General features: G+C 38.1%; 1 pseudogene across 1 annotated transcript; it reads right to left on the bottom strand.

Moving 5' to 3' along the window:
- Positions 1-7,147: 7,147 nt before the first annotated feature.
- Positions 7,148-15,023, bottom strand: LOC308423437 (protein-L-isoaspartate O-methyltransferase domain-containing protein 1-like; annotated as a pseudogene). Its single transcript has 3 exons — positions 15,003-15,023; positions 14,095-14,184; positions 7,148-7,984 (listed from the first exon to the last, which is right to left on the bottom strand). The product of its transcript is annotated as a protein-L-isoaspartate O-methyltransferase domain-containing protein 1-like (transcript).
- Positions 15,024-23,763: the final 8,740 nt, after the last annotated feature.

The following is a 23,763-nucleotide window of genomic DNA, read 5'->3' as shown; positions in this document are numbered from 1 at the left end:
GCAACATAGAAGGGTTTATTTCTGTCATCGTACAGCCCCACATTACAGTTTACCACTGAGGGAAATCAGAACATGGACTCAGACAGGACAAGGAGCTAGAGGCAGGGGATGACAGAGGACTTCTGGTCATTGGATTACAGCTCATGGCTTGATCAGCATGTTTCTTTATCACATACAGCACTGCCTGGCCATGACACTGTCCACAGTAAGCTGGGTCCTGCTATTCAATCATGAATCACCAAAAATCAAATGTTCCATAAACTTTCCACTAGGACAATCTAATGGGAACAGTTTCTCAACTGAGATTCTCTCTTCCAAAGTGACTCTTGTTTGCATCAAGCTGACATAAGTTTACCCAATATATCAGACCTTGTCTCAGCAAGGAAACAAATACATATATGTTTACCTTTTCCTTCTTATCTCCTAAGAATATAAATATTACAATATGTTAACTTTTAAAACTCCCAGTCTTTAAAATTCAAGCACTTTAAAACTTCAGTCTTAAAAAGAAATCCAAAGTCTCCTTCATGTTCAATTTTCACTAAAGAATCTAAGATTTCTTTAAAAGTCCGGTATTTCTCCAAAATTGCAGTCTGTTAACTGTGGGCTCATGTAAAATTAAACAGTCCATCAAGAAATAACCAGGGTACAGTCACAAAGTTAACAGAGCAAAAGTATGATTTAACTTAAGTAACTCGGTATGCTCTATCTGGACTCACTCCCAATCTTCTAGGTTCCAAAGCACTTAGCCAGTTACATGTCTCTGCTTCTCCCTTTCAAAGCACATTCAGCTTTTCTTCCTAGGCTCAGGCCATGTCCACTGCCTAGTTATCCTTGGTGGTCATCCCATGGCACGGCATGGGAATCGTCAAATGTTCTTATCATCACTGAAATTGGGCTGCACCTTCACTCCTGGCTTCACCTGGCTACTTTGAATGAACTCTGATCCTGCCACACAGTGACAAGTCTCAGTCTCTCTCTATGACCACTCTAAAACCTGAGGTTTTACTGCTAATGGGGCAGTACCTTTAGCTATGTCCTCTTCCAGCCTCTCAGACTGTCAAGGCTTAGTTGACTTCCTAGACTCCTATATGCCTTTAAAACAGGGAGCACCTAGGAGAATATGAGACCCAGATGAGCTGCTGGCACAAAGTATAGTCTTAGCACCCTATGGGGCAAAACGTTCTGTGCTGACCTGAAGGAAATACGTCTACAAAGATTCCACCTCAGTGATGCTAGAAGTCTCTTATCTTAGCAGATTTCTTTTCCACATGTCTGAAATCTGTTATTAGAGTCAAACAAATTCTTGACTTTAGTAGTTCTTAATTCAAAATATCACAGGAATCTTTGAAGGCCTTTCAAACTTCCTTCTGAAGCATCACAAGCTAGACCTCCAAAATGTGCATTCATTTTAACACTCTTATCTTCTATGAGCACACTGAAAATTCCACTGTACTCTGAGCATTCAGTGGTTTTTCTGCCTCAAACTTTAAATGTCAACATATCTTTCAGGAGATACATGATGAGATTTTTCACAATACAACCTAGCACAAATTTTTCCCTTAGGGTTTCTTTTGTTGTTATTAACCACTGTGGCCAAAATAACTTGGGGAGGTAAAGGTTTATTTCAGTTTATAGTTGCACATGACAGTCCCTAACTGGGGGAATCCAGGACAGGGAATTCAAACAGGGCACAAACCTACACAGAACACTTACGCATTTGGGATACTTCATTTTGTACTTCAATGATTAATCTTGGTTGACAACTTGATGGGATTTGGAATTTTCATGGTGACAAATCACTGGGTATGTTTAATCTGACTACCCTGCTCTATTAATTGTCATGAGAAGACTCACCTGAAAATTGCACAGCATCTTTCCGTACATGGAAATATTGAGACTTAATAAAACACAGACAGAAAGCTGATCACTAACATTCATCTGCCTCACTCTGACTATGGACACAATTCTCTGGCTGGTTACTACCCTTGCTTTCTCCACCATGATGGAATGTGCCCTCAAAGTGTGACATAAATAAATAAATAAATAAATAAATAAATAAATAAATAAATAAATCGATCAGCCTGCCAAACACAAACAACCCCAACCATCTTTCTGTTGCTTTTGTGAAGGATGTGTCACAGTAGCAAGACAGGAACAAACTCATATAGATTAGAAAAGAATGGAGGTTTTCATTTCTTTCTTTGTCGAATTAAAACTTTGCAGAGGAGTCTCCACAATTAACTTGACAGTGTATTATGTTTCAAGATGAGTTTATATTATGAGTCGAATGCAGTCTTTGGGGTGTTAGTCCTTCTGCTAAGTTTTCCATTAATATGGATCTTTCCTGGTTTTGTTGTTCTTTGTCCATCAAGAAAGTAAGTTAAAATCATCTTCAAAATACAGTATTTTAAGAGTATAAACATTGCAAATATGTTTTATCCTTTTCATATAGCTCATGAAATAATTTTTGCAACCTTCTCAAAAGTGAGTTGAGAACATTTATCTAGGAATATAACAAGTAAAAAAAAAAAGCTAAAACATTATATTGCTTACTTTTTATTTCTAAATTCTCTTTGTTATTGTTTAAAATATCATAACTTTTTTGCTTTTTGTTGAATGTACATTTTGTGTTTATAGTTAAATATTGCTTTACATTTCAGAAAGCATATTAACATATGTGGAACAGATAGTAACTGCATGGGGCAGGTGTAAGACTCTTTCCCAGACTCTTCGCTAAGTCTGTAGGCTAGATCACCATTACTGCAGCCTGCATTTCCTGTACTTATTGTATGACTCCTCTGATGTAGGCTGCTCCTCCTGTAATTCAGACTGCATCATCTCCTTCACTCCATGGTACATCTTCTGTGCTGCAGTCTGCCTCATCTCCTTTGCCACATCCTGCATTTCCCCTGCTCTACTCAGGACACAAGGCTATGAGGACCTCTTCCTGACAGAGAGAACTTTGCTGCAAGCACTTGGATTGCTAGTATAATTTACAGAGTCTTTAAACGTTTAACAATATAATTGTGCCTCACCCATAATAATCGCAAGGATTGCATGTTATTCTGTCGAGATTTCAAGTTTCTACTTGTTGCTATAGCATTTGGATCCTCCATCTATAAGCACATTAGTGTCTTAGTCACTTGCTACATTGTCTTATCCTAGACAAATTATGTATTCCATCCTGTCACTGACTCAGAGATAAAGCTTTGAGTGAGCCGTTCTCATCAGTGTCTTGAAACCCAAACATGTGCTAGGACTTAGTGTACACACAGTAACAGCCCCAGATCAGGCTGATATTATAACCAACATGTTTAAAGACTTTTCCCCCCTAAATTTGGGCTTACTCACACACTAGATCGAAATATTTTGAGGGTGTAGTTAGACAGATGCATTTTTTTCTGTATCTCTTTATTGAAGGAATTCCTATAACACATAGCCTTTTTAGAGCAAGCACTTTGGCTACAATCAGCATCTTCTCTGGCCTGTACTGTCAGCTCCTCCCACCTGTAAGTCCTGTTGTTCTTCGACTCTGTACAGCTCACTGCTCTGACACAAGGCTGAACACAATATTTCTGTGATCCTGAAACTCACAGACAAGTCTAGTGACAGACTTCCATGGGACAGTTTCACGACTGTAGGGAAAATTACAGCAGAGAGCAGTGGTGTGGAGGTTCTTGCCAGTCTAACAGTCCACTGGTTCAGGAAATGGGAGAATTACAGAATCCAAAGATGATTTAAGATATATGACATGACTCATACTCCTCCTGATTTGAAACTATACAGGTTAATGAGAAAGTACATGCATAATAATTATGTTGAATTATGTCACAGAGCATACCTCTTCCTCAAATTCTACCAATCAAAACAGCCAGTTTCAGCTGAGACCTTCTCTCAAAGTATTAAAATAGGAGAGTGATGGAGGGAAGAAACCTGACATCAGTCTACGGACTTCACATGTAAGGATACACAAGCTGAGTAACAAATACATATGCCAACATACACACAACAAAAAAAAAAACCAACACACACACACACACACACACACACACACACACCCTTGATTCCCAGTAACATCCATGTAAAATTTTAAGAATTGGTCAGGGTGATGATCAAATATTGAAATTCAAAGCCAAATTTGAGAATATGTGAGTCATTCTGCCCTCTTTATACTCCCTGTGTGGTTAAATGCCCAAAGACTATCTTTGGAGGTCCCTCTGAAATGAACAGGAAGCTGGGCTTCTTCCTTGTTTTGCTGAACTTTGTAGTGGAGTCTTATTGCACACCATACATGAATGGCTTCTTGCTCTAAAGAAAGCTCAACTATAATTCTCTACTTTTTTTTTATTTCTTTTTTTCTTTTTTCTTTTTGTTTGTGTTTTTTGCCATGTAATTCTGTGATTTGTTTATTTAAAGTGATTTTCCTCTTAAGTTGCCCAATGATTTAGCAGGTTTTCTTTGACTTTTGTCTCAAACAATTGACACACTTTCTGTATTTTATTTTCACCATATATGCTGTTATAACGTTATAGTGACACCAGAGTCCAGTTGACCAGTGAGTAGGACAGATTTAAATTTCCCTTGGCATCTATGGCGTCTCCCAGATCCTAGGAATTTCAGCGATGGCAAATGCTACTTCAGGCCCTGTCCCCAATCTGCTGCAAAACTTAAGCATTGCACACCTGCACTCAAGTAATCTTTGTTGTCTTCAAAAGAGAAACTTAAATGTATTTTTGTCTATACGTAAATCCACGAGACTATTCCCCATAATTATCATATTTTCTTTGGCCCAGATGAGCTTCAAAGTCCCTCTGAAATCACAGATGCCTCACGTTTGTAGTATTCCTCCTGCGTCAGCCTCTCAAGTGCTCATCACAGGCATCAGCCATCTCATGGGACTTACTTTCACTTTTGTTTTTGTTTATTGTTTCATTTTCTTAGCTTTTTTCCCTTATTTTCTTCCATTTATTTTTATTTCATCTGTATTTGCTACTTCATTACGTATAAAGCATGACTTTCCATACTCAAATGAAAATAAAGCCAAACCCAAAGATTCTTAATCTAGTACATCTGAGTTAATGGATAAGACAGCTTTCCTTAATTTTCATTTATCCATACCTTTAAAAAGTCAACCATAAAGTCACACCTGAAAAGTCAATAAATTCAAAAAGACAAAATACACACTTCAAAGACAACAAATCCTATAATCAAGACAATCTACTGTACAAGTCAACAGAAGACAGCATGAAAATAATCTATCTTCAAATATATAAGTTAAAACACTCTCCTAAATAATGAGATCATCAAGGAAGACATATTTTCAAATATCTGTACCTTAAGCTCTTAGAAAAAACTAAAAAGATGTGGGTGACAGACTGGGAAATAAAAGAAAACTCTTCCCAGATAAGACTGTGTGGGGATCAGGAATTCAAAGATTGAACTTGTTAAACACATTTTTAAGCAGGACAAAAGAGTGTGTTGGTCTAGGAATATTTCTCATTGCTAGGGTGCTTGCCTAGCATGCATGAGGTCCTGGTCCTGGGTTTAATCCCCAGTAGCACCAGCGAGCTGGAGGTGTCTTTCTCCTTTCTTGGACAGAAACTGAATAGAGCATTTCTTAATAATAATCTACTAATTATGTGAGGAAAAGTTACACAGGCCCACTCCACAAGACTCAAATGAATCCTTTCCTTAACACTGGCGCTCACATTATTCAACTGTTATCAATTACTTGGGTCAATTTCATGTTTAAACTGTTCTAATTACCTTTGCAGAGTTAGTGGACCTGCATTACACACTATGTGTTGTCATGATTGTATTTCCTTAGGTGGATCTGGGTGGCTGCTCTGACAGTGGTGTGAATGAGACACTTGGAGTCTTCCTTCTGTGTGAAGCTAAGTAGTAAGTAGGTGACCTCTCACAGCTTCCCAACAAGGAGTGACTGTGCAGGCCTTACCAAGAGGAAAGAACTAGTAACAGCACACACTGCCTGCTGTGTCATTGTGTTATCCTACCTGGTTTAAGAATGTAGTATTAAGCAAAAGATGAGGATGGTTACACTTCAAAGGAACAGAATACAGAATGAAGGCGAGTGAGCTTGCTATGGGTCTCAGAGACCCCTCCCTGATTCTGAAGCAAGATTTAACACAAAGGCATCTACATACATCTTCCATGACTATCTATATTAGGAATAATCAGAGCAGTTGAGGCCAGCGCGGCCTACCTTGTCAAACAATGAATATCCACTTAACGAAAAGTTCCACTGCTAAATTCCTCAACTGGCCACATCATTCCCCTTGCTTCTGGCGGTCCCTAAGAAGTGGTGGTCACTTTAAAGTGATTTACTCACTGTCTGTATTTCGAGGCAAATGGGACGATGACTGCCTTTCTGAATCTAATGCTTCATAGTTACTTATAGAAAACAATCCCCTACACATGTAAAGTTCTACAGGTAAGAAAACCTCATGATCTTTAAATACTGAGAACACACGGGGCCCATACAAACTAGTTGTATCAAGTAGCCACTTCCTACTTTAACATTCACTAGCTGTGCTCTTAAAATCTCTAGGAGAGAAGCAGGAATTGTCCCCATGCCTTTTGGCAATAGCTAAAGTTTCGGGTCTATAAAATTTCATGAAGTCTGTTGTTTTTAAAGCTAAATTACTTAGTTTCTTGAATTAATATTGCACTCACATGTTGCCCGGAATATGTCTAGAACAAAAGTAAGGTACATAGGTCTACAAGCATTTGCTTTCCTTATTAGATAAGCAAGCTCCCGTAACGGAAATGCAAACAGCAATTTAAATAAGCCTACATGTATGACAATGCATGACCCTCTTATAGAGTGAAACTTCCAATACTACAAACCCATGAAGAAGCAGAAATAGTACTGTATACAAAGTTCTTACTACTGACCCATTCCACCTTAAGATCAAAGCAGTAATTCTTCAAGATTTAAGAAAAATAGATTTTAAGAAAGAGACTCTTTAAATCACTGAATACATCATTTCTGTCATTAAGAGACTTAATTTATGTTTTTTTCTGCAATAATTCATTCTGATGAAGTAATTCTCTAAACTCCTAATTGACACTACATTTACAAGAGTAAGGGAGTTTCTCAGTAGGCATTCTTCCTTGTTTTAAGTTATCTGTCTCTAAAATACTTCAAGTAAGCCTTCAAAGACTCCGGGAGTGGCAGCTTCATTATCTTTTTCCTCAGTAGGTTCTGAGGTGGCTCCTCACGCTTCAAGGCTTCACTGTGATCTTTCTCCTCTTCTTCTTTGCCGTCTTCTTCTATTTTTTTATCCTCTTCACTGTCTAGAGGCTGAGGGATAAGCTGATTACCCACGAATACATAAGTGTTGATTCTGTTTGACTCTCTTTCTTTTCCTCTTGGGTGGAGCCCTTTGTGGAATCCCCTTGGCCTGCATCTCATAATTCATGAAGTTTCTAAGTGTATGTCGAATGTAAATTCCAGCCAAGTCTTGGAGATTCCTGACAACACACGGGTGGGTGGGGAGCCCCACAGAGTCTGCTGTGCTGTTTATCATTCTTACTGGGTTGTACTAGTAGTTCAAAGGAAACCGCGAGGATATTTTTACTTTCTCAAGTGTTTTGTCCAGTCCGCATAATCTGTGTCAACTATAGGCATGACCAATATGCCCCCAAATTTGATCTTCATGTAGTTTTCGTGGTCTTTCTGGACTCCAGCTCCACAGTAAATTCGATCATACTGGTGACTGTCAGAAGCTATCTGAAGGCAATTACCCACCACAAATGCGGGTTCACAGAATTCAACTTTATCAAAGCTATCGCTGTTTTTGATGAAGCTCTCCGGTTTTGCCTTGGCATAATCCACCATATCTGAGTGAAGTTCAATCCCATGATTTATTCCAAAAGGACCGAAGAGGCAGAAGACGCTCGCACGGCAGCAGCGCCCGCTCTGTCCTCTGAGCCCCGTCCCAGCCCACGTGCCACGAGCCTGCGTAGGCAGGAGCCCTCCGGGCCTACTTCTCCACTTGTGTAGTACTTAATACAGACTGAGAGATGACTCACTGTGTCTTTAACAATATCAGCTATATCTTGAGATCATTGTCGTCTTTGAGCTTATATATCATAGCTTGGCATCATTTGTATTCATCTGTCATCTGCTTATTACCAATCATCCACTGCCCTACCTGAATAGCTAGCTTTGTACAGCAGAATATTGCAGGTCTTGGGAAATAAACAGTTAATTAGGTATATTCTGTCCTTAGAGTTAGTTTTCTTTCAGTCTGACTAGACAAGGAAGAATGGCATGAATTTAATTCTTTTACAAGGCAAAAATCGTATTTCCTTAGGCCTTAGCCTGCCTGAGAAGAAAAGAATTTGGCAGATTAGAGAACATTTTTTCACATATCTGTCACCTGGTTTTCCATTCAATTAGATCCTTGTCATGTCTAAATACTTGACCCTACCTTTCATGAGGATTTAACACCTTTTCCCTCTTTTCTCAAATGGAGTCTCTAATTGAAATTAATTCATGGCCAAACAAAATGTGATTGCTTTACCCACTTATCACAAGCACATCTTTTCTTGTGGTATAAAATGGCGCTGAAGCAGAGAATGGAGACGCAGTCCCACGGGTTAATGTAGGACTCACACCCTCTTTTCCTTCAGTCTTCCGTTCCTCTGTGGAAATGTTCAGTGACCATCAAACCAAATACAAAAGCTAATCATTAACCTCCTGCTAAAAATGAAAACATGTCTGAATCTGAACTCATTTGCTGTGCACAAAATCTCCCCCCACTTGCTTCTTTAAAATGTATATAATACAATAAAAATTTTCAGACAAAATATCTCACTAACTTTCCTTTTTACTTTAGTTAAAGGCTTTTTTCCTCTTTAGGCAAACAATTTTATTTTCATGTTACATGGTCAGTGAGAAAGAAGAACAATTAGACTTGGCAATGTTGTTTTACACAAGTCTTTTAGAAACAATAGTAGACTTCCATGTCTGGGGCTTCTCAAAATTCACATTCCAAATAGGTAGAACAGAATAAGGTAAATATTCACTAACTTCAAACTGTGTCCCCATTTTAGAGTTATAATCAGAAAGAAACATGTCCATTTAAGGGGTTACTTCACAGCCCTAGGTTATTCCTTACCCAGCTTTGACGTGTGACTTCCATCTCAGGCACTTAGACTAAGATATTATAAAACTAAAGGCCTCAGTGACTTCCAGGACATGCAACTCTAGGCTAAGTGTATTTGAGACGACTATGGACTCAGTGTCTGGCAGTGTGTTTCAGCATTGGACTACCCAGCATGATAAAAGTTACTTGCTCAGACTTCACAATGCTACCTCTGGAGTGACTGTCTGTCCTTTTGGTCACTATGTCTTTGAGAATCTTAACATAATAAAAAAAATTCTGGGACCTTAAGATACTTTTATACAGTTCCATGTAGAAAACGTTTTCTTTATCTTGCCCTATTATCTTGTTTTTATCCTTATCCTGTTACATTTTTATAGCTAAAATCTCAACTCAATTCAGATACATCATTTTTACAATGTCTGCATCATTTTAGTGTGATAGCCACCCCAAACTATTTCCAGAGTTACATATTTTTATTTACTAATGCAGAGTATATAAATTATAGGTTGACACAATATTAATTGGTATCAAGATAAAATTTTCCTATTCTAATTTGCATAATTTTCAGCTGAAAAAATGCAGTCACCACTTGCCAATCCATCTTTGCATGGCAAAAATCACAGAGAAGCACACAGCCAGAATTCTGACTGATGTTTCATAAGTGATGTTTCTGAGAACAATGAAATATGCATTTAGCTCGGATCTAAGCATAAGTCTAAATTTGACACTGCAAAGAGAGATTTTAAATGAAACCTGCAAGTTTCAAATAAAACAACTGGTGATTTAAGCTATAGTCCTGAACATCTGGGCTGGAAAGGACATCAGCTCAGGCAGATATTGAGGAATGTGCTCAAAGACATCAGTGATGAAAGAACAGAAAGCCACATCTTCCATAAGGACTGGAGGCTAGAATAATTTCAAAAACACACCAAGTAAAGAGTCAAAATGCTGGCAAAATGCTGTATTCGAGAGATGAGGAAGCCTGCTTGGTCCTGCACACACCTCTCGTTTTAGTTGAATTGTGTTGTTTCATGTTCATACTGAAGTTCTGATCTTCAGCACCTCAGCATATGATCTACTATAAAGTCAGTCTACAAAAACAATAGAAAACGTGAGGCTGCGGAGGGCACAGTGCAGTAAGAGTGTCCTTCATGGAGGACAGCTTCCGGAGAAAGGCTTGCGTGTGACGTAATGGGAGCAGAAGCATATTTCACAATATGTATTTCCAAAATTAGGTTGAAAGCAGATGTTTCCTACCACTCCGTAAAAGACTATCATAGTTAGCTTCAGCTCATAGCTTGACAAAAACCTAAAGACACACGGGAAGAAGAAACCGTAGTTGAACCATCAGACTGACCTATTGGAATGTCTGTGGAACTTCTCTTGATTGCTAATGAATTTAGGAAGGCACAGCCAGCTGTGGGTGGTACTGTCTCTAGTAGTATGGACCTGGGTTATGCAAAAATGCTACCTGAACATGAGCTTGGGAGCAGGGCAGTAAGAAACCTCCATGGTTTCTGCTTTAAGCTTCTTTCTTGAGTTTATGCCTTGTTTTTCTTTGATGATGGATTATATAACTTGTGGGCAAAAGAAAGTTCTTTTTCCCCTAGTTAGTTTGGTCAATGTTTTATCACAGTAACAAAAAGGAATTTGAGATATGACACAACACTGAACACACGACCTTTAAAACTCAAAAAGTGTGTGTGTGTGTGTGTGTGTGTGTGTGTGTGTGTGGTGTGTATGGTATGTGTGTGTGTGGTGTGTGTGCTGTGTGTGTGTGTGGTGTGTGCATGTGTGTGTGTGTGTGTGTGTGTGTGTGTGTGTGTGTGGTATGTGTGTAAGTGCATGTGAGTGTGTCTACAGTTTATGGTATGTTATAATGCACAAATTAAACAATAAACATCCAGCTATGGCTTAAGTTCAGACCTAAAATCAATGACATTTCACCTGGAAATGTGACACACCTGCTCTTGTTTCTCATCCACTAGGATATTGGCATCATTTCTAAAGACAATATACCAAAATTATTCTTGTGTTTTCTGTTGCAAAAATTATGACTACCTGTGAACTTTTCAAGCAAATGGGGAGAATCTGAAGTCTCTTTGGTCATTGCTTCAAGAACACTTCCCAATGTATATACTTGATAGCCTGTTTTCTGATAGATATGCTAGTAACTTTATTCTGTAATATTTGACTTAACTATATCATCAAAGTATGTTAGTCAAAATATCTTTTACAGAGGCTAAGTAGACCTATTATTTTTTATCCTAAATTTAGAAGTTTGGTTAGGGGAACAAATGCCTTCCCTCCCTTTCAATTTGGTTTTGAGTTCCTCTTCTCTTACTTTCTCCTCTAATCACCATTCCATTCCTCTAAGCATCCCCCCCTTATTGGGGAGCATTAAACATATTACAGGTTCTATTTATAACCATGTCTAGTAGAAATCTAATCAATAGCTTTCTGGCAGCCTTTTCATTTCCAGAGAGAATCATATTTAAGGCAGACACACATTTGAAGCTTTACTTTCTGAACTCTCGCAATAGGTTCATAATCCCTTATCTATTTTCATAAAAATAATCCATCCTTACATTTGTAATTTTCTTTCTCTCTGAGGTTTATTTCTGAAAAAAATACCTTCAACTTATTCTTGGGGGATTTATAATAACAGATTCCACAAATAGTTACGTTTTGCAGCTGCTTTATTCCTTATGAACAAGTCCAGGGTGAAGAAATCTTCCCTAAGAACTCTGTCTCCCCTCTTCAAGTTTCTAAGATACAGTTTGAGTCTCCATTTTAACCTATGAGTTCTCCTCTCCTAGGGACCTGAATAAAAGAAAATAAAAGCTGAAAGAGGTAGCTCTTTATCACATTCCTCTCCGCACACTTTTCTCTCCCTCCTCTCCCTCCTCTCTCCAGTCCCTCATCCTTCTCTCCCCTCCCTCTTCTTCTCTAGGGCTCCCACCATGTCATTCTCCTCCTTCTTCCTTGGGCCTCATATACTGCTGTTCACTCCAAAACCCTCAATCCTTCACTTTCCTGGTGTGAATAACCACCAGACTCCTAACTGCAGTAAACTTACAAAAAAGGGGAGACCCTTGCTTCTGAAAAATGAGCAAAATTATTTAGACAAATGAAAGTATACAAGCTTAGAAGCCAGGCATGCACTTTCTCAAAAAGGCAAATTTATTGAAATAAGTCAAAGCTTAAAATCTAAATAAAATCCCAGAGTGTATTCAGTGGCACGGTTCATGTCCAGTTTCCAGTATGCCCTAAGCTCTGGCTTCAATTCATAAGACTACAAAAATACCCATAAATATTACATATGTGCATATACACATACACATATGCATCATACAAACACACACACACACACACACACACACACACACACACACACACACATATATATACACAAGTCTTGTATTTTCCTAACAGGTTCACAATGCTCTTTCTCAACAGCACCTTGCATATATTTATCCCATCACTGTTCAAATTTTCTCCACTTTTTCTTCTTAAATCCCCTGTGACTAAAATGATCCTTGTAATGCTCAGGGAGAATTTGTAGAAGATATATATATTTGGTACTGACAGACCCATTCTCTGGTTTTATATTTAATAATGCTTTCAAAAATAATGTTATTGAACCACAGACATGCCAAATGAAACTTTCTTTGCAGGATGCTGTCCCTAGTTGGTTGTTCGCACTTCAAAGGATGGCTGTGCACCAAATCACATGATAGGTGTTAACAATTAGACTTAATGATTTAAAAAGAGAGTTCAGAAATCTTCAAAAGAAATATTTTGGGGAAAAGTTCTTGGAGTATAAGAGGCCAAGGACTTGGGTGTGAACCTGACCAAAATACATTATTCACATATATGAAACTGTCAAAGACTATAGAAAGAAAATTTAAAAGAAACATGGAGTCAGAAGATAGTATAATTCTTATTTCCCTAATTCTTTTCTAACATTTAATGCATTAAGATGACAAAAATTGCTTGATGTTTTCAAATGTGTATTAGGTCTGTTCTAAAGAACATGTCTCATGTTTTTATTTTGATTATTTAACAGGGTACATAATTTGAATAGTCAAACAACTATTTTTACAAGTAAAATACTCATGTATCATTTTTATAACAATTCATCGATTGGGATTACAAATAAGCCTGTGTAAAAATTCGAAGATGTCAGACTGGAAAGATGACTTAGTGGTTAAGAGCACTGACTGCTCTTCCAGAGGTCCCAAGTTCAAATTCCAGAAACCATATGGTAGCTCACAATCATCTGTAATAAGATCTAATGCCTTCTTCTTATGTGTCTGAAGGGAGTGATAGTCTAGTCAGATACATAAAATAAATAAATAAATCTTCTAAGATATCAACAGAGAGTGGTCAAGTGCCCTTTAATTCAAGCACCCAGGAGGCAGAGACAGGTGAATCTGTGGGTTTAAGACCAGCCTGATTTACAGAGTGAGTCCAGACAGCCAGGGCTACACAGCAAAACCTGTCTAAAAAAAAAACAAAACAAAAAAAAAAAAAAAAAAAAAAAAGAAATTGTCAACTAATGAAATAAAAACAAATCAATGACTTTATCAGAGACTAAATGTAAAATATGAAATTTTTATCACTTACTATATGATAAATGTGTTATGACATTCTTTCTTTCCTGTAGAGTTAGGGAATTTTCTTGATATTTGAATATATATTCACAGCTAACACGTTGTTATAGAAAAATGTATCTATTCTGGGTTTTGGAGAGATTTCTGCAAATATTGACTTCCTTCAAATTAACATAGATATGGATTACAAGGATATTTATCTTGCAGTAAGTATAATGCATTCATCTCGAAACCTGAATCTTTATATTTTGACTAGAAATGCAAAAGAGGCAGGCTTCTGTGTCAACTTGAGGAGATCAGACACTTAAAATGTGGGTTAGATGACCTAGAACTTCTGTTACCCTAATCTGTGATTTATCAGAGGCGGAAACGCAACGTTCTATTACATGATTGGACTGGGTTAACTCTGTTTTACCTTCTTTCATGGCTGTCTGTAAAATGTAACAAGAACAGTCTTATATAGTTCATGATATCAAATGTATGTGTGACAGGCAGCAAATTGTTCAGTCCAGCTTAGCATTCTGAAAAACCTTAAGGAGACAGTGTCCAGCAATCCAGAGCAGTTCATTTTATGTTAGATCTTAAAAGTTTTGAGAACAACCTGACCTTGCTTCTTATTCTTGCTCCCTTACCATGACCTATTTTCCAGTCATAAGAACTTAATGCGGGGAAATTTATATGAATTTTCTAGAATAATTATGTTTTTAGTTTTCACTCTTTTTAACATGATTGTGCCGGAGAGTGCTGAAATGTCCTTAATTATAGCATTTCAGGGAAACAACCCAGGTGTAGAAATCCTCCAATCCTTTTATTTTCTGTCACTCTCAGTGTTGCTTCTTTTCAAGGAAGGAGATCAGTGAAGTCCCACTTACTCTTGCATATCACAGCAACACCTGCCTTTTCCTCCCTTTACATATCTCTTATTTAAAGTGGCTGGGCAGGGCAGGCAGAGGCAGGACTTTTGGATTCTCAAGCTTGGAATAGAGTGAAGTAGGAAGAAGGAGATCCCCCCCCACTCCTCCCCAGCCCTGGTTGCCATACTAGGAGAGTGTGGAGCTGCTATGCCTGAAAAAAGGAGAGGAGAGGGGGCAGAACAGCTATGGAGAGTGCTGCTCAAGGAGCAGCCAAAGTGGAATACAAAATTCAGAAAGTAATCACTCAAGTTTATAGGTGGGAGGTGGATTATCAGTGGGAGGTGGGTTAACCTCCAATGGAGGTGAGCAAGTAGACCAGCTATTATGATATTTACGGTATATCGGAGCATGTCCATGCTTGTTACATGGCGCATGTGTGTGTGTGTGTGTGTGTGTGTGTGTTTCATATGGAAATGTAAAGCAGTGAGGTGAGCAGCAATCCTACCATCAGGATTTATTAATTAAAATATTGCTACCAGAATGTACACTCAATATATTTAAATGAGGGCAACTCATAATAAGAGAGTCAGAGGATGGTATTTTGTGAAAATAGAATAATGTTTTTTGTGAGGTGAAATATTGATTCTGGAATGAAAATAAGATCCTGACAACAAAACCTGAATGGACATCACAGGTGAAAGGAAGTTTCAGAAAGGACAAGTTAGTAGAAACGCTGAGCCAGGCTAACATTTGATGTGCTTCCGTTTAGAGATTTGAGAAGAGTTTTGACATTTAACATGTTACTAATGCAAAATTAGGACTTAGTTTCCTCTGTTTTATGATGTTTTCTCAAATTTAATATTAAACTATGATGTCTTATTTTGTATAATTTGTACAATTTTGGATTAGAAAAGATTCTGTACCTGCCTAAATGACTCTTATTGGACTATAAAGACTATGATTTTAATAATCTATGAAAATAAATGATTACATGTGTAGAAAATACAACATAAACACAAATTATTTTAACTCGATTTTTACTTTTAATTTCTTTACTTTGATTAGATATTCTTTATGGTTTCTCAGGAACTCAGTATCCTATCTTATTAGTGCCCTGACTGGGTTGGAGAGGTGGGTTTTCAGTTAAAAGTACTCACCATACATAGAATCAGATTTTAGTTTCCAGGACCCAAAAAACAGACCTTGTAATCATTCGTAACTCCAGCTTCATGGGCTCTCTTGTTTTCTACTAACCCTTGAGGCTACCAGCATGCATGTACACATCCAGATATCAGACACACTTATACACACACTCACATAAGCACTCACACACACACTCATATACAGACACACACACTCACACACACTCACACATACACTCTCACACACACAAACACACTCACACACACAGTCACACACACACACATACTCCTCACATACACTCACACACACATACACACACTCTCACACACATAAACTCACACACACTCTCACACACACATACATATGCATCAGTAAAATAAATTTTCCCCAATATCTTTCTGATGTATTTTTGCTTTCAATGAAATGAGTGATGCAGCATTTCAGCCCCATTAAGACTGTCTTTGAGATTTTCAAGATGGTCCCAAAAAAATCATACAGAATTTGTCTTTTCACCAAATGCAAAAAAAGAATTTATTTGCCACCTCATTCTTAATACCAAAAAATACGAGAATTTCCAATTATATGGTCAGTCTCACATAAATAAATGTAGCTTCCCTTTATGTTATAAAAAGCTGCAGATCTTGTAATTATCTTTAAGAAAGCGCTGGAGGAACACTGATGCTGAAACAGCCTCACTCTGCGTGTGTAGAACCAGTGGGCTGCCTGTGGGGTAGCACAGAAGCTTGCTAGTTGCTTGCCGGCCATTCTGGAGCATGCAGAGAACCACTCCTGACTTCACTCACCCCAACAGCTTCTTTTTTTTCAGGGTCCTGGTGGGGCTCCCTTGGAATTAGGCCACAAGATGGGGTCTTAAGCCATCCTCTCTGCCATTTCTGATATTCTGTTTTGATTGTAAATCTAACTTCTAGATTTCATCCTAATAGGGGCTTAGAGGGTGCTGGGCCCACAGAACTGAAGTTAAATATAGAACTACAGACACTGGGGAATAGACTGCCCCTCAGACAAGAACAGCAAGTACTGTAGATGGCAGAGACATCTCTCCAGCTCCTCACAGTGTATTCTTAATACACTCTAACACCATGTGTGATATACAATTTCAGGACTACTATATGTGAAATCTAAAAATATTTTGGGCAAAACTTTTTTTTCAAGTTATCTTTTGAGAGTATAGCAAATATCTGTTAATTAATATATATGACCTGATTTTGGTTTTTTGTTGTTGTTGCTGCTGTTCTTTCTTGTTAACTTGGATTGTATGTTGCAAGAACAAGACGAACACATGTCCTTATCCAATGAATTTTTCTTTTTGTGTGTATTTTTATTCTTTGATAATTTCCCATATTGATCAATGTATTTTAATCATATTCATACACCAATAACATCTTTAGACATAAAAAAAATTACCACAATTTTTTCAAGTCTTTGCTCCTTGACAAAAAGATTGGTTACTCAGAGGCCTATTAGAAAGTTTATGAAATTAGGTACTACTCTGAGCATTTTACCTTCCGTGCTCAGGACTCTGCATGCTAGCAAGCACTTTGTAAAGGAAGCATTGGGCCCACAACTTTCTGATGATGTCATTTATACAGCTGTGAGACCAGTCAGTACAGTCACTTAAGGCTTCCCAGACTCCAACTGCAAGTGAAACACTTTTGTCCCTGCTTAGTTTTTTTTTTTTTTTTTCAGACTCTGAAAGTCTTAAATGTTCTTATTTTCATAGCAATGTACTTACATGCATACATTCACATTATGTAATGTGGCTATTTGCATGTCCTTGTTAAAAGAACATAATTAGAAACATTGGTTATACAACCAAGGTCTTACTCGTAATGTCATATTTGAGGATGATGTTCCTTTAATCCACTGCAATCACACATTTTAGGAAACTAAGTTTGATGCTATGGAATCAATACATGCAAATCCTTAGAAAACTGCCTCAAATCTGATTACAAGATCCCTACATAAGAGGTGGGCAAGGTCAGTGATTTGTAGGCCAGGCAATCTTAGGCCATTTGGGGAAGTCAAGAATAGAATAATTAGTTCAAAGACTGGTGCTAAATGTTTGTTTCTCCACTTAGACATTCCTATTGCAGCTTTTGAAATCTGATCTGAGCTTCCTCATAAATAATTTGAGAAAAGCAAATAAGGCAGCTTGAATGGTGATTTACTATTCTTCTACACCTGTGCAAATAATCAGGCCAGATCTAATGAGACAAGACTTGTTCTGTGATTAAGACTGATCTCGCTTTGAGATTACTTATTCTCAAAAAGCTGTAAACAGAGATTCGCTTGTCTCAGTGAGACACTATGTCATCTCTTGGCCACATTGTTGTGTTATCAGATTTTAACCTTGCTGATTTGACTCACTCCTATTTTAGTCCTGTTTGAAACTTTAGAAGGACTTATAGGCATACACATACTTGTCTTATCTCACAGTCCTTTAACTTACTTCTTTCTGTATACAGGTGGAGACACGTGGTATTTGTTTTTAATTACAAAATGGACACAATCCTGATAATTTGAACAAATTGACAATCCTAATCTAAATTTCTTTTTTCCTCCCACATTTATTTTCTTGAATATATGTATTCCAAAACTACCTTTCCTGATTTTGTTTTGCAGTGACCTATTTAAAGTCACTTGGGAATAATTCACAGCTATCTGGTCCCTACCGTGTCCCCTGATGCTGGAAAGCTGTTCATGTACCTAGAATTTGGAGAAACATATTACTCAGTGACTTATGAGACCTTGAAGGCCTGTCACAGCTGCAGACGATGGCTAGAAATCACTCTTGACAAGCTGCTTCTGGTCACTAGGTAATTCAGCAGAGTGCTGAAGAGATGCTAGATCTGAGGAAGAGTGGGGGTATCCATAACAGGGTATTGCAGATCCTAATGTGAACTCCATGAGGAACGAAACGCACTTCGGCAAAACTGGGATTTCCTCCTGATAATGTCGATGGCCTTTAGCTCAATCCTCCATCTTTACTAAACATGGCTGTTTTATTACTTTTCTTGTCTCTTTGAGACTGTTTTATATAAATCCCTAACACCCATGCCTGTGGGAATCTTGGGCCTCCCCACCATCTCTTAATATTTTCAACTTGCTTTTCACAAACATTCTTCACAAGAAATTCCAAGAGACTTCCAAACTCTGGAGTCTGTCACTGGTCTTTGTCATTCACTGTTGGAATAATCATATCAACTCTCTCATCCGCTCAGGGTTAGCTTCACTGCCCACTTGCCTGCCTCAAACCCTGGGAGAGATACATGACCCCCTTTTGCTATGGTAGTTGGCCCAGTCACAAGCCTATGTCCACAGCTGGCCTTCCTGTCTCCAGCTTCCTCATCTTACAAACTTCACCCTAGAGGGTAACTTCCATCCAGCAGCTAGGAAATTTACATACCTCCCCTATAATTATCTGAGTGTATAATACTGGGGCCTGGCCACAGTCTGTGTGGTGTGACTACAGGCTGTTCTGAGAGATGGCAGTTCATGATAAAGTAAACTTTCTGGTAACATGAATAATAGACTTGTGTCTTTCTTTCAAACCCTTAGGCCTTTGCCTGGTTCCGAGTAGCTGTTCGTGGTTCAGGCACCACAAATAGAGGCCCCCATCGCCTCCCACAACTCACCTAACCCAGCAAGAATACTTACTTTGTTGAACGTTTGCTTCAACAATGGCCACAGCTGATAAATGTACTCATCCTCTAGTCTTCAAGAAAGCATTCAATCACAAAGTGCTACCCTACATTGTGTCCTGCAAAGCAAAACCCACTGCTAACCACTCTTACCATCAGCCCCCTTCTATTCCTGGGGGGGGGTGTTCCCCATCAAAGGTTTCTAACTAAAGCTGTCTTCACTCTGACCTCATGCACCAGTGCCTACCTCAGGATGCAGCGACATCATTCTAAATACTTGAGTTGATGAAGTAGCTGACAGTCCTGTAACGAAATTTATGGAATCCACATTGGGTAATCAAGTGACCACATTCAAACACCTGAAATACTGTGCACAAAATTTCATGTTGTGTGCCTTTAAAAAGAGGGAGAAAATATTTTAATTAAATTTTGTCAAACAACAAAAGCGGTTAGTATTCAATCCTGATACCCTGGTATATAGAGCAAATAATAATTTGGAACTAAATTAGAGAGAAATTAAAGAACACAAAGGAATTCTCACTAAAGCTCTAGCTGATAAGAGAAATTTGAGTGCCCTGATGACCTTCTTTCTGTGATATTTCATTGATAACAAGTGAGTTTGGGCATCTAAGACTATGGTAATGATCTTGTACACACATTCTCTAACTCTCGTCTAAAGAAATTAAAAATAATTTGATGAAGATAATAAAAATTGTGATAAGAAGAACAGGCAAGATGTTAATGTCAGAGGAATGGGAATCTCACATAGTGAAAACTTTTTCCTGGTGCATTTCCAGTGGTTTATTTCAATATGTAGATCTATACCTATTTTGAAGTTAAGTAAGTACCTGGGACTGAGGTAGAATCTCTCTCAAAATGGGTATCATTGGTGTGAATCATAGAGTGTCTTCCTTACCTCCAACTACCCTAGCATTAATGGATTATTATGAGCAATAATTAGCTTACCTCTTTGTACACAAAAAGAAACTCTTCTTAGAACCTTTGTGTGATTTTTTTCCCATGGTTTTGGAAATCTTACTCTATTTTAAATTGATTATCCTAATTATTTTAAGTTATATTTATTCACAGTGCTTTTTAAATTAACTTTATAGTCTACCAACCCCCATTATCTGGGTTCCAAAAGTCATGGTTTATTTATGAAATAATCAAAGTTAAAAGTATGTTGTGTGTTTCTCCACATGGAGGCAAACAATCATCTTTTCTTTGTAGACAGGGAACCAAAGGCAGCAAAAGCAAAATTCCATCTAAGCCTATCTTGGTGATACCCTACACTAATTAGGGCTACTTACAGGAACCTGGGTGACTCAGGCAGCTGCAACTCAAATAACTCAACCAAGCATGGATGGCAATTCAAGAAAGCTACACCCCTGGATCTTTCCACCCAACTTTCAGACCTCTCCAGTAAAGAGTTATTTCTACTATATAGCCTTGTAGGATGGTCATGGGATTTGGGGCTAGATGAGCTTCCGTAGTCTTGTAAATTTCATTAGCCTTAAACCAGGAGCCATTTTGCTTCTGCAAAAGAGAATTTTTCAGTCTGGAGGAAACAGCTCTATAATACTGTGACTCAGAGGCAAAGTTGAGTTAATCACAAGTCACAACATTTCATTCAAATCAGAAGAGATACTGAAGCAAGAGACAGAAGTTGGACCATTTAGTGTGAACCAGGAGGTCTGTGGTCTCACCTGCTCTGACCCAGTAAGTACAGCAGACATGCAGTCTCATAGTTACTGTCTTCTTCATTTCAGTGAACCCAAACCTTACTTCATAAGTCTTCTCAGCTGACAGTGACCACATAATTTCTTATAATTATTAATATTTTAATTATTAAAAGTATTCTTTTAATTACTCACTACCTGAAAAGCTGTCTGAGTTATAGTATGTTTCTCTTACTCTTTTGAAGGATTATTATAACATTAGAAATATAAATGCTATGTTTCACACAATAATGGAATATAAAAATAGATAACAATAATGAATATATTTATAAGATTAAATAATGTTAAAAAAACCTTGAAAGACAAATAATTACTGTATTATATACAAGAGAAAGTACTAAAGAATATGAGAAAGTTCCACTAAACATAGATGCAGCTTACTGTGCTAGTTTTATTTTGAAAAATTAAATAGTGTACATATAAGCAGATGAAATGAAAGCTGCGCAGTATCTCAGAATATATGAATGCTATGAATGAATGTTGAAGTTAGTGGAATGAACATACACAGCAGAGAAAGCTATTTAGTAATTTCTGGGTCATGCACCCTGAATGTAAGATGTTATGAGTGTACAGGCAACTATAACTGTGAATATCCTGACACAAATGCAGACTCTTCTGTATATCAGTTTTTAATTACAGTGTCATGAAAATAATTCTAAATGTAATAGGGAAATACAAATTATTATTGTGTTTCAGTTATCAGTGATGGTGTGTATGGAGACTGTGTAGGAAAAAAAAAATAGCCCAGTAGAAAAATCACATTGTTTAGTTAAAAAACAGAAAACCAAAAAACACTTACATTGTTAAATCTGATTGTAATTATATCTGTGAAGTAATTGTTCCTTTTCATTTCTAAACATCAGGATTGCTTACCTCTTTCTTCCTAAAAAACAGGAAACAGTAGCCTTAAAGAGCAATAAACAAACTGGCTCCAAAAGTAAGAGATAATAAAGTGATAATGAAATTTGTTATTTTGAAAATTTGGCAAAATTTATCATCATACTTACAATCCAATAGGAAGAACAAAAATATAATTCAACCAGAACCTCCAGAGATCCCATGGACTAAACCACCACCAAAGAATATACTTGGAGGAACCTATGGATCAGGCTGCATATGTAGCAGAGGGAGGCCTTATCTGGTATCAATGGAAGGGGAGGCCATTGGCCTGTGAAGTCTCAATGCCCCAGAGTAGGGGAATGCTAGAACAGTGAGGCCAGAGTAGGTGAGTGCAGGAATGCCCTCATAGAAGCAGAATGAGGGGGTGGAAAAGGGGCTTTTCATCAGGGAAACTAGAAAAAGGGATGCATTTGCAATGTAGATTAAACAAAATAACCAAACAAAATTTTTAAAAATTGAACCCAACATTTAAAGAATAGAATAAAACCAGTTTTAGTGCCCAAACAATAGAAGAGCCACTTAAAAATAAAACACTTGGTAATAGATCATCCTGAGTGAGTTGACCCATGCACAAAAAAGCCCACATGGTGTGCACTCACTGATAAGTGGATATTAGTCCAAAAGCTCAGAATACCCAAAATATAATGCGTAGACCACATGAAGCTCAAGAAGAAGGAAGACCAAAGCACAGATGCTTCAGTCCTTCTTAGAAAGGGGTACAAAATACTCAAGGGAGAAAATATGGAGACACAGTGTGAGGCAGAGACTGAAGGGAAGGCCATCTAGAGACTGCCCCATCTGGGGATCCATTTCATATACAGAAACAAAACTCAGACACTAATGCAGATGCCAAGAAGTGCTTGCTGACAGGAATCTGACATAGCTATCTCCTGAGAAGCTCTGCCTGAATCTGACAAATACCGAGGCAGATATTAAGAGCCAACTATTGGACTGAACACAGGGTCCTCAATGGAGGAGTTAGAGAAAGGGCTGAAGAAGCTGAAAGGGTTTGCAACTCACAGGAAGAACAACAATGTCAAGCAACCAGATCCCAGAGCTCCCAGGGACTAAACCACCAACCAAAGAGTCCACATGGAAGAACCCTTGGCCCCAGCTGCATGTGTAGCAGAGGACGGCCTTGTTGGGCATCAATAGGAGGAGAGGCCCTTTGTCCTGTGAAGACTTGATGCTCCAGTGTAGGTAAATGCCAGGGAAGGGAGGCAGAAGTGGGTGGGTCAGGGAACATCCTCAGAGAAGCAGAGGGAGGGAGCATGGAATAGGGAGTTTCCAGAGGAGAAACCTGGAAAGGGGATAACATTTTAAATATAAATGAGTAAGATGTCCAATATAAAGAGGATTTGCAGTAATGTTTGTATGCCACATTTGAACATTCTTGTACAAATACTGAAACCCACTTGAGAAACTGACTTTAACTTCCACCTAAGAAGCAACAGTAGCTCTTTCAAATGAGCGAGCTCAAAGCATCATGCAGAGCAATTGTATAGTGCAGATTAGTCTAGGAAAAGACAAAGAGATATCCTGTCCTGAGGAAATTTAAATCTCCTCACACAGGATACTGGTGTTGTTAAAAGATGAAGTTCTGGGTTTCAGCACTAATGTTAGGAAAAGAATGAAGTGAGTGTGTGGTGAGGCCTAGGGGCAAGGTAGGTGCCTCTGTGGGGCCCTTGCTGGGAATCCCTTCCCCTGAGGGA

This window comes from Micromys minutus (genome assembly GCF_963924665.1).
Source record: "Micromys minutus genome assembly, chromosome: 8".
Classification (NCBI taxonomy): domain Eukaryota; kingdom Metazoa; phylum Chordata; class Mammalia; order Rodentia; family Muridae; genus Micromys; species Micromys minutus.
Note: the sequence above shows the minus strand (reverse complement) of the source record. Positions and strands in the feature narration are given on the sequence as shown.